This window comes from Lathyrus oleraceus, chromosome 3 (genome assembly GCF_024323335.1).
Source record: "Lathyrus oleraceus cultivar Zhongwan6 chromosome 3, CAAS_Psat_ZW6_1.0, whole genome shotgun sequence".
In the NCBI taxonomy this organism is placed as follows: Eukaryota; Viridiplantae; Streptophyta; class Magnoliopsida; order Fabales; family Fabaceae; genus Lathyrus; species Lathyrus oleraceus.
In genome coordinates, this window is record NC_066581.1 from 391,276,476 (window position 1) to 391,287,773 (window position 11,298).

At 35.4% G+C, this 11,298-nt stretch overlaps 1 long non-coding RNA gene across 1 annotated transcript; it reads left to right on the forward strand.

The window, feature by feature from the left end:
* The first annotated feature begins 1,008 nt into the window (after positions 1–1,008).
* Positions 1,009–1,467, forward strand: LOC127129313 (uncharacterized). The gene is made up of 2 exons (XR_007806295.1): positions 1,009–1,153; positions 1,234–1,467. It is a non-coding gene; the product is annotated as an uncharacterized LOC127129313 (long non-coding RNA).
* The last annotated feature ends 9,831 nt before the right edge of the window (positions 1,468–11,298 follow it).

Here is an 11,298-nt window from a genome sequence, read left to right on the forward strand (position 1 = left end):
AGGTTTGAACTAATAGAAAAATCTCTTCAAAAGGGAATTTTTCTATGGGAATATCGGGTTTTGGCCAACCTTTTATTTTTATTTGGACAATTTGTTCATTTTTATTATAAATAACTATAAAAGTTCATAAATATTTTCAAAAAAGTTAGATTATTTTCGTATTAAGAATGAAAATTTATAAAAATGAATATTAATTTAAAATATTAATATAAATTCTATTAAGGTGAAAATTGAAGCTTTTACACTTCCAAAATCAAAATTAAATATAATATACTTTAAAAATTATAGATTAAAAATTATATTTAGGTAGATAATATTAAAAACAATATTTAAAATAATTAGAAAATAATTATTTTCCAATATTGTAAAGTGAAATTTCTATAGGGACACTTTTTTTAGGTAAGATTTTATATTGATAGTTTGTTCACTTTTATTATAAAATAAAGCATAAAAGTTAATGGAAAAATATTTTTAAAAGGTATATTATTATACTATTAAAAATTAAAGTTTATAAAAATGATTTATTTTCTAAAGTATTAAAATAAGAGCTAATAAGGTTTAAATTAATAATTTTAATTTAAAAAGTGAGAATTACAAGTAATTGAATTTAAAAAGGTACAAATCAATACAATTTATAAATATACATAAAATTTAAAAAGTAATAACTGCTTTAGATAAAATGATATATAAAATAGATAAAATTTTAAAAAGAGAGAATCAAAGTGATAAGATATAATCTATAAATAAAATAAAAAACTTATCATAAATTTAAAAAAAAAGGTGAGATTCAAAGTGATAAGAGATAATTTAGAATTAAAAAAAAATGAAGAGCATTCTTATCATTGACACATAAATAAATGATAACTTTTATATAAACATATATTCTCTCCATTCAATAATAAGAAAATATTGATTATTTAAATTCATTCACGTATTTGAATTATATATAAACTAAATAATTTAATTATTTCATAATTTTTTTTTTATAATAAAGAGTGAAAGGGAGTATATATAGATTGATAGATAAAGATACATATACCACTAGATCTAACAAAAAAATAAAATAAGGTGAAACTCTACACAATGGCTTTTCGTTTCAATCACCTTTCTCTTTTCTGTATTTTAAGCATTGTTATGGTTTTTCTTTCGGCAGGTAATGAAATAATGTTAAAGTTAACTTTTTTAGATTTGTTAACCATATGGATTAATTAACTTTCATTTATTTGATTGCAGCATCTGTGAATTGTCAAAATCCTCCGGGACATACATGCATAGATAGATGCGAAGATGCAGGAAGCACTCCATTTTGCAATAAAACTTGCATAGATAAGGGTTACAAATCCGGTGGCAAATGTGTTTATAACACTCCAAATGATGCGTATTGTTGTTGTGTCAATAATTAAGAATGGGTTACTGTAAAATTATAATCATTAAAATAATAAATAAATACCTCTCCATTTTTTATTATATATTGATTTAAGAAAAATACTCGTATGAAATTACAAATTATATGCATCTATTTTTATTATATTTTCAATTATTTATTATTCTTTTTTATATTTCTAATCATTTATATTTTCCATACTCTTAATGAAATATAATCTTGTACAACTATTCATAATTTTTCTTTTTCACACAATGATTGTTATATTTTTAGGTATTTTTGATAGAGAAGAAAAAATTTAGTTAAAAACTATGGGATTACTATTTAGGATTTTGAAAGAATTTGTTTAGATGGATGAATTGATGATTAGATATATAGTTTTTAAATATCTATATATTGCTCAGATGTAAGATTGAATTAGATAAAAAAAATTATATTCTTCTATTTAATTAGAACTTCATCTGCTTTTTCTTCCTTCATGTTTCATACTATTCTTATGCATTTTTAAGTATCACCAAAAAAACTAAATGATAAAGTTAAAAAATTTGAGTAATGGGACAATATTATATATAAATTTATTATTATTTTAATTTCTTTGTATTTTTAAATTAAAAAATAGAATAATTATTCTAAATAATTTATTAATTAAAAATACTATACTTTATATTTAAAAATAACAAATAAATATGCAGAAACTTAGGTGTAAAAAAAAATATGTGCATGCTTTAAAAACTAAACTAGGAAACAGAAAAATAAAATAGAAAAGTATATATATTACTAATGGTATGTTTTTTCTAAAAGGTTACATGAATAAAAAGAAAGAAAGGATTTGGAGATATACACATGACTTTAATGATTGTGTAAGACCCTAATTTTGTGCCTAAGATCCCTCATGGCATCATAACATTGCATTTGCATTGCCTCAAGGATCCTTAGCATCTTGGTTCCCTTTGCCTTTGGGTGGGACTTCTTGAGAGTGGTTTGAGATCACCAAGCATGCTTGAATTGTATATCGTTGCTTTTTTTATTTTTGTTCACTAACCAAAAGCACAAAAATATGTCACTAACATCTTTTGTTTGTAGCTTGAGCAATCACAAGGTCAAGAGCTTCAAGGAGATCACTTATGCAATGGTAAGGTCAAGAGGAGATGATAGCAAGCATGATAATGGTTCCTAAAGCTCTCATCCATCAAGTATGCCTCCCTAGCATCTCAATTCATCATTTTGATCAAAGCAAGTCAAAGGGTTTGAGGTTGGTTCCCCAAAGAAACCCTAATTCATCTGTGCACCACAATGCCTTGCTCTTGAAGCAACCTCAGCCCATGGTCAAATACAATCAAGGGAAGTTCTTTAATTCATCATTTTATGCATATTTGAACTTATTTGAGTGTCCTCAATCATCAATTCATCAAGATATGAGGCATGGACTTGAGAAGTTGATCAGTCAATTCATCTGACTATTTTGAAATGCACTGAGACCTAACTTTCTATGTGTTGGTCAAATGGAGATGATTCCAAAAGAAAAAATGTTCTTAAGGACAATATGAACAACTTTCATGTTCATCAAAAATTTATTTGAAGCTTGGAAGGCCATCTCCCATTCCAATACATTATAGGTCATTTTGACTGAAACCCTAATTTTGGGTCAACTTCCCAAGGACATAACTCATTCATTTTTTATGATTTTAAGGTTGGATCAAATGAATTGGAAATCTTAAGATGTCTACTTAAAATGTTATGTTGAAAAAAATTTCAAAATCTCAAAGGAAATACATGTGATAATGCAAGACATTATAGGTCCTTTTGGGCCAAATGCATTAAAAGGCAAAAAAGTCCAACTTCAAGTGCCCATAACTCTTTAATCAAAAATCCAAATGATGCAAAATTGAAGTCCATTTTTATTTTCTTGAAAATATCTACAACTTTGATGTTGGAGATTATTTCATTTAAGGCTTGCATCATCAAAACAGAAGGGCTTGAACATTGGCCAAATTTAGAAACTTTGCTTTGACATGTTTTGCAGACTACACTTTAAACTCAAAATTCACTAATTTCCACACCTCAATTGGTTTTTTGCCCAACATAACAATTGTTCCTTACATCAAAACCTTTCCAACCATTACTCATATGATCATGTTTGGGCTTGGCAAGTGGTATTTTCGAAGAGGAAAAGCTTTTGGTTCAATTAGGCATAATACTTCAAAATTCCATGCACAAGCATTTGCCATTCAAACTACACGTCCATTTCATCTTGGTTTGATTTCAGATTGCATTTGGCTTTGGTTTTGGGCCTTGTGCATGATCATGCAAGCCCATGCAAGGATTATCCAAATTCATGCACACGACTTTGATCACATTCTCCTTGCCATTTCCTCTATAAATAGAGACCCTATTCCATTCAAAATACAGACCTGATTCAACCTGAATTGCTGCAGAAATCAAAACCCAACCTCTCACCAAAGAAGCAATTTCATTTTCTTCAAATTTTTCAGATCCAAAATTCAACTACATCTGGTTGAATCTTTGGATCTAAAGCTTCTAAAGCTTCATCATTTAGTTCATTGATCTTCTGTTTTGGCAAAGCAAGCAAGGAATCGAGCCCAAGTTTCCAGAACTCAAGCTTATTCTTCAACTGGTATTTTCTTCGAAACTCATCATATATTGATCTATCTGCCTGGCCAAAGTGTTTTCTGAAGTCCTCACTTGAGAGGCGAGCTAGTGGTAGCTTCAATTTTGTTTTTCTTTGATCTGCATTTTCCATACCTGAATCTTCCACCTCAGATTTCTCAATTTATAGGAATCTTGAGTGTGATTCAAGGTTACAGGGGTGATGTACATCACCCCAGCTTCATTTTGGTATAAGGATTGTACAAATCAGTGGAGGTTTGAAAACCTGCAAATCTGGCCGGAATTTGGAAGCTCACCGGAGAAGAAGGTGGCTCCGGTGGCCGCCAATTGCCAGTTTGAATCTGGACCGTTGGATCTCGTTTCCAGATTCAAACTCAGCCTTTGTTTGTTATGATTTTTTTTAATTCTTTGTGTGACGCGGTTGACTAAGGTTCATCATGAGCGTGCACTTCAGGACCGTGTGATGTGCCAACTCAATTAATGAGCCATCATCCAACGCTTCTCCTTTTTTCCAATTTTTAATTTCTGATTTTATTTTCTTTAATTCCCTTTTATTTCAAAAATCAATATCTTCTTTATTTTTAATCCAAAAATTATGGGACCAATTGCATTAGTCTCCAAATAAATTCTAGTTTCTATTTCTGATTTTTAATATTTTTTATTTTGTCGTTTGATATTTTTTATGAATTTTCTCTTTTCTGGTTGTTTTTAATTCATTTTAAATAGTTTTTGATATTCAAAAAAATACAAAAATATTTTCCTAACCTATTTGAATGATGATGGATCTATGAAAAATATTCTCATCAATTTTTAAATTGATTTGAGATTTATTTGAGATTTTAGTTCAATTAGGTTATTTTTATTCATTTTTAATTGATTAAAAATAGTTTCTGACTTTTAAAAATGCTGAAATTTTTTGTCAAACTTTGTTTGACCTTGTTGAACTTGGGATAAATTACTTGGACCTTTCAAGGTTAATTTGAAGTGATTTTGAAGTTTGACCTTTCCTTTATTTTTAATTCAAGTTTATTTTAATATTGAAAATGCCAAAAAATATTTTGCTTATTGTTTGACCTCCAATCTTCATCTCATTTCTGATTTATCATTGTTTGACTTTGACTTTCAATGTCATTTGGTCAATACATATGGATTGGTACATCTTATTTCACTTTATGCATTTTGATCTTTCCATTTTCATTATCCATTCTCCATCTCCTTCTTCTTCTTCTTATTTTCTTTTTGATCAATGAGTTGAAGGTTGATAAGTTAGCATTGATTAGGGAGACTTAATCTTCCTTGATCCAAATCTAATTCATCTTGATCAATTGATCAAGTGAATGGCTTTGCATTAAGGATAGGTTGTTTTCTAAATCATGCAAAAGGCTTAAACCAATACAAGATCAATCCTCATTCTCTTTTTGGCATGGCAAGTTGTTGGAACTTGGTTCACTAATCAAGACTTCTAACTTGTGTTGTTGCCTACATTATTATTGACCGGCCTCAGATAGTTGTGACTTCTACATAAGTCCAATTACGATTGCTTAACATAGCGCTAAATTTGCCTTATGGCACACTAACTACTAAGACTAACTATTGACAATTACATTTACTTTTTGCTCTTTAATTTTATGCAATTTATTATTCTTGCACATATTATCATTTGCTTTTCTCTTTGCTCACTTGAGCACATGTTTATGTTAATGCCATTTGCCTTTTGCTCACTTGAGCATATAATTGTGTATATACTTTTGTGCTTGTGTTTTTGTTTTGATTGTTGTGGACCAAATGCAAAGAAATGGACTTAGATTCTAGGACTTTCCCTATTCAAATTTGGAGTCAAAGAGCAACTAGGAATTGGGCCTTTAGAGTGCTATAAAAAGTCAAAGAGCAACTAGGCATTGAGCCTTTAGAATGCTTAAGATTGAAGATGAACATTGAAAGGACCATATTCTAAACTCCCTTTTGTCCATTCTTTGATTGTGTTATAGAACCTTTTGATGTGTGTTTTCTTGTACTAGGAGTTCCAACTTGAGCTTAATTGAAGGACCATTGCCACACTTATCCAAAGTGAAAGACACAAGATACATTGAGGATCTCTTAAGAGACTTGTTTGATTGCTTGGGCTTACTATTTTTGTGATTGCTTATTCCAAAGGATGGGAGCTACTTGGATCATCAATATGATCTCAAGAGAGGGACTCCATTGTGGTTTTGTTTCTTCATCCTTTCTCTTTTTACTTTACTTAGGACTTAGCCATTCTTCTTCTTCTCTCCACTCTAACCCAAGCCAAAACTTTTTGTGCAAACATTTAACTATTGTTTTCAAACATTAGAAACCTAAGCCTTATGCTTCTGATTTTCAATCTTTCTTTTCATAACACTTATTTTGAATTGAATCTTTAAGTCAACTTTGACTATTTTGTATATATTTCTAATTGGTAAATATAACCCATTCAAGTGTCTTTTGTGGTTCCAATGGCCACTTTCTTAATCAAAATCTTTCATAACCTTTAGCTATTAGGTTTGAGTTATCCTTGTGGTAGATGTAATACTCACCTATATCCTTAGTGATGGACAATGAGCCTTCCATGCTTATTATAGGGTTAACCCCTCACTAGCATGTTGAAGCTATCCTCACATGGTGGATTTGTGGTTTGGTTGAGTTTTCTCCCTTTGATAACAAAAGACCTTAAGGCTTTTGGATCAATCAATTCACCAACTCATTTTTGAGATTTTTACCCCGAACTACGAGGTTTTGATCCTAATCTTTTTATAAGATGGTACGTAGGCAATGAGTTTATCCATCCAAACACAAAATATAAATAAACTTGTACATTCTCCTCTCATCTCTTCAATCATGTTCGCACAAACAAAATTTTCACAAAACAACAACCTTGCAACAAGTATGAAAAGGGCTCCCTAGGAGTACCTAGGATGTTTTGGGTTCCTAACACCTTCCCATTGCATAACCAACCCCCTTACCCAGATCTCTGTTTTCTTTTACTAGTTTTTGTTAAAACTATTAGGTTTTTGTTCGCTTTCTAACCATTCCTTTGGATAAATAGAAGTGCGGTGGCGACTCGACTTGTATGATTTACCTTGGATTTAGTCAATATCTCTAATGGTAATGAATACCCCGCTATAGAAAAATGGCGACTCCGCTGGGGAATCTTTGCCTAGTGGGTTTTGCCTACTTTTCATATTGTATTGTATTGTATTGTGATATATTTTTGTGCAATTTGGGATTACTGTATTGTATGTAATGATTGATTTGCTTGATATTAATTCCTTGTATGCTTGGTGATCTTTGTGAGATGAGTTCTATACCCGGACTCGAGTGCACTTAGGATAGGAGAATGGCGTAGTCTTGTTGACTTGTGTGAAGTTATTCCTTAGCAAGTTGACTTGCAAGTCCATTCACTTGGTGGAGGTCATGTTGGGGTCAATAATGTCACACAAGTAAGTTGTGGTTAGACATTACTCTTTCCAATATAGACCTTAGAAGCCAAGGACCTTAGTTTACCAAGCCCATCTTGGCCTATTCTTAGGATGTAGTGCGAAAGTCGTTCAAGTGTAAGATTTGATACGATTGTTACGCGATACTACACTCATAAGAGTCTCTCTTGAGAATATTTTTGGAATACGAGTAGTCGTTTCTCCGATAATATCCGAAAGATGGGATGATGACTATGGGAACTCTTGTAGAACATGTTTGGCAGGTTTAAACCCTAGTACATGCCCTTTGGGTAGTTCTTAACCAAGACTCCATGCTCGTGACTTGAAACAAACCCTTGATTCATGGTTGATACGTTCATGTATCCTTAATATCAATGGAACTTGGGTGTTGATAAGGTGTAAACCATAATCCACCAAAATGGATGATTGATATTAAGGATGATATGATCCATCCCATGACCTTTGTTTGGTGTGCTTTGCTTGATCCTTGGGTGTGATTGTTGCATTCATGCATTCATGCACTCATTTGCATCCATATCATCATTAATGAAGAAAATTATCAAGGAACTTAAGGGGTTTATTTGCAAATTTTCAGACATGGAAAGACAAAGAAGGAATACAAAGAAGTACAGTTTCATATGTATTAGATCCTTTGGGTTTCAAGGCTCGTTTTGGGAAGCTTCTTCCTCTTCTGACTACTCAGGTGGATGAAGGGTTGATGAGTGTATTGGTGCAGTTTTATGATCTTTTGTATCGTTGCTTCACGTTTCCGGATTTCCAGCTTTTACCTACCCTTGAGGAATATGCCTACCTTGTGGGTATACCGATTCTAGACCAGTTGCCGTTCAGTGGCTTGGAGAGTATTCCTACTTCTCAAGAGATAGCTGACATGTTACACATAGATGAATCTCTGGTTGGTGCTCATATGACTACCAAAGGTGGAATTCAAGGTCTCCCTTCTGAGTTCCTCATTGCTCAAGCTACTGTGTATGGGAAGGCCATGAGTGAGGATGCCTTTGAGGCCATATTTGTACTTCTCATCTATGGGTTGGTATTGTTCCCCAACATCGACAAGTTTGTGGATGTGAATGCTATTAGGATGTTCTCTACTCTTAATCCCGTTTTGACTCTGTTGGGTGACACCTATTTCTCTCTGCATATGAGGAATGCAAAGGGTGGTGGTGCCATTGTGTGCTGTTTGCCTCTGTTGTATAAGTGGTTTATTTCTCACTTACCGCAAACGGTCGCCTTCAAGGAGAACAAGGGATGTCTACGGTGGTCCACGAGACTCATGTCTCTCACTAATGATGATATCTCTTGGTACAACCGTGTGTATGATGGTGTGCAAATTATCGACTCTTGTGGTGAATTCTCCAATGTACCTCTTCTTGGTACATATGGTGGGATTAACTACAACCCTGCTTTGGCACGTCGTCAGCTTGGGTTCCCCCTAAAGGATAAACCTAATAACATTTTGTTAGAGGGTGTGTTCTTCCAGGAGGGTAAAGATCCCCAAGGCTTGAAGGGCAAAATGGTCCGCGCTTGGCGCAAGATTCATAGGAAAGGAAGGAAAGAGTTGGGTCCTAAGAATTGTGTTGCTATGGAGCCTTACACTGCTTGGGTTAGGAAGAGAGCGTCTGAGTATATCATGCCTTACGAGTATCCGAGACATACACCTTTGGTTATGGTTGGGCCTTCAACCCTCCCTGATCAAGGAGTAGAGGAGTTGAGAGACGAAGATCGATCACGTGCTTGGATCCGTGAAAGGGAGGAGTTGCTTCAGCAGATCAAGGAGAAGGATGCTTTGATAGAGTTCCTCGAACATCAGGTTATTGATGATCCTGATGATGCATGGACTTCTCTACTTCCTCAGTCTTCCAAGTTTTGGAAGAGGAAGTACGACCGACTCGCCAAGGAGAAGGCAGATATGGAGGCAGCCTGCGAGAGGGAGGTGAAGAGGCTTCGTGCATCCTATCTCCCTGTGTCCCGAGCTTTAGATGATTGTTTCTAGGGATCCATAGGATGATTATTTTCCTTTTCTCTTGTATATGATTGACGATGCTATACTTCTTTTCCCGATATTATTTGATGAGATATTTCCACATGTGATAAATGTTTAATATTTCCAAAAATTTGCAAATAGAATCCTAAAAGTTCCTTTGAAAATAAAAGAAAAATCATATGCACAAGCATTGCATGCATAATGTGCATAAGCAGGTTTTGTTCCCGGCTTCTTGTCCTGTGGTCTAACTCTGTGTTCTTCATTTATTTTGAAGACAAGCTGACTCACCGGTACTACACCAGAGCCAACATTTCAAGACTGATGGATCATATGGAACAAGAGAATCGCGAGCTGAAAGAGGAAGTGGCCAGATTAAGTGCCTTGATGGAATCATTCATGGTTGCCTAGAGCCAGTCTTCTCCGACACCTTTAACTCCTCCCAGAGGACAGTCATCTCTGAGATTGTCTCCTCGACTGTGCCTGCAGCCAGTACACACTTTGCTCCAACGGCTATGCCAGCCGGATTCCCGTGGGGGATGCCTCCCAATTTCATGCCTGAGGGTCCTGCTCCCACCTTTTCTTCTATGCCGGCATCTAGCCCGGTCCTTGCTGTTCCTCCTCTTGTCGTGCATACTATGCCCAGAGTAGACGACACCATCTATCATTCTGAGCCGAACTCTGCTTGGTTCCCAATGTGAAGATCCCTGTGAAATTCAAGGTCCTCGACTTTGAAAATACAAGGGAAATACCTGCCCTCTCAGCCACCTGGTCATGTATGCCAGGAAGATGTCTACTCAGACCGACAATGACCAATTGCTCATCCACTACTTTCAAGACAGTCTGTCTGGTGCCGCTCTACGTTGGTACATGGGTTTAGACAGTGCGAACATCCGATCCTTCAACGACCTTGGCGAGGCCTTCGTCAAGCAATACAAGTACAATATGGATATGGCTCCCGATAGGGATCAATTGAGGGCCATGTCCCAGAAGGACAAGGAAACGTTTAAAGAGTACGCCCAGAGGTGGCGAGAGTTAGCAGCACAGATCGTGCCTCCGCTAGAAGAGAAAGAGATGACTAAGATCTTTTTGAAGACCTTAAGTTCTTTTTATTATGAGCGGATGATTGCTAGCGCTCCTTCTGACTTCACCGAGATGGTGAATATGGGGATGCATCTAGAAGAAGGGGTTAGAGAAGGACGTCTGACCAGAGAAGAAGGCTCTTCTGCCAAACGATATGGGGCGTTTGCAAAGAAGAAAGATGGAGAGGCACATGTTGTGACCTCCCATGTGGAACCAAGAAGACCCTTTGTGAGGAGGAAGACTGTGCGTCCCGCTGGTAACCAGCACCAGGTGGCTCATATAGCACATGTTTTCAGAGACAATCAACAGTACCAGCAGCATAACAGCAATCAACAACCACATCCCCAATATCAACATCAACAGCACCGTCCGCAGCAGCAGGCCTACCAGCCTCGAAACAGTAATCAAACCAGCACGAGTTACGAGAGGAAAAGGGTCACCTTCGATCCTATTCCAATGACGTATGCAGAATTATATCCCTCTTTGATAGAGAGGAAGTTGATTACTCTGAGAGACCCACCGGCTATACCTGCTAACCCCCAGTGGTGGTATAAGCCTGAATTACACTGTGTTTACCACTCCGGTGCTCCCGGCCATGACGTGGAGACTTGTTACCCTTTGAAGACCAAGCTTCAAGACCTTGTGAGGTGTGGCATTCTGTGTTTCGAGGACGTAGGTCCTAATGTGAAGAAGAACCCATTTCCCGAGCATGGGAAATCTGTCAACATGGTCCAGGGCTGCCCTGGCAA